This window comes from Myotis brandtii, unplaced genomic scaffold (assembly GCF_000412655.1).
Source record: "Myotis brandtii unplaced genomic scaffold, ASM41265v1 scaffold436, whole genome shotgun sequence".
Taxonomy (NCBI): domain Eukaryota; kingdom Metazoa; phylum Chordata; class Mammalia; order Chiroptera; family Vespertilionidae; genus Myotis; species Myotis brandtii.
Window position 1 is genome coordinate 2,476,780 of NW_005366679.1, and position 1,310 is coordinate 2,478,089.

The window sequence follows — 1,310 nt, forward strand, 5'->3', positions numbered from 1 at the left end:
CATATATAGTGTTCATTTGCTTTGTTATTGCAGACCCCTTGATCTAGGACTCAAATTTGAGCTCATGGCAACACTTTGAATGGCAGAATCACAACCCTCACTTCCCTTAAGACACACCATTTCCTGTGAGGCTCCTCACTTCACTCTAAGGAACAGACTCCTGTTGTGCATGCCCAGCCCTAGACAGTGCTGCACTCAGCTAGGAGGCACCTGCATGGGTGTGCTATGTGTTTACAGCTGGAACCCATTCTGATGGCTCAGTAGAAAATATTTCGGCTAGTCTCTTGCCTCCAGGACTTCCTAAATCCTAGCGTAAATATGGTGGAGGCTCACAAGGGCACATTGAAAGGAATCACAGGGAAGTGCATTTCCCATGCCTTAGTTCCTTAACAACGGGAAAGATATTATTGCTAAATGATAATAAAGGTATCAATTTTTTATTTCAGGGTGTGTCAATGGATCTCATTTGCAAGGATATTTACTATAGAATAGAACAAACTATGACAAACTATTCCCTTCTGATACTGAATGTGGCTCAAGGTCCCAATGTAGTCAGTCAAGTAGAAACTGCTGTGTTCCAATGTCCATTCTCCTCTTTCTTTTTATAACAGACTAGAGGCCTGGTGCATGACATTTGTGCACCGGGGGCAGGGGGAGGATCCGCAGCCTGGCCGGCACCCTCTCACAGTTCTGGACCCCTTGGGGGAGGGGACGTCCCCCAAGGGGTCCCTAGCACTGCTGTGGAGGCGGGAAAGGCTCCCACCACCGCTAATGCACTCACCAGCTGTGAGCCTGGCTTCTGGCTGAGCAGCGATCCCAGTGTGGGAGCACACTGACCACCAGGGGGCAGCTCCTGTGTTGAGTGTTTGCTCCCTGGTGATCAGTGTGTGTCATAGCAACCAGTTGTTCTGCCGTTTAGTCAATTTGCACATTAGCCTTTTATTATATAGGACTAGAGGCCCGGTGCACAAAAATTTGTGCACTGGCGGGGGGGTGGGGAGGGTGTCCCTCAGCCCCACTTGTGCCCTCTCACAGTCTGGGACCCCTCGGGAGATAACAACCTGCTGGCTAAGGCCCACTCCCGGGTGGCAGAGGGCAAGCCCAATCCCTAGGTGCAGCCCCTGGTCGGGCTCAGAGCAGGGCTGATTGGGGAGTTGGGGCGCCGCTGCCTGTCATGCACAGAGCAAGGCGGATCGGGAGGTTGCGATGCCGCCCTCAGTCACGCTCAGGGTGGGGCCGATTGGGGGGTTGGGGCACCGCCCCCTGTCACACTCAAGGCAGGGTCGATGGGGAGGTTGCGGCGCCACCCC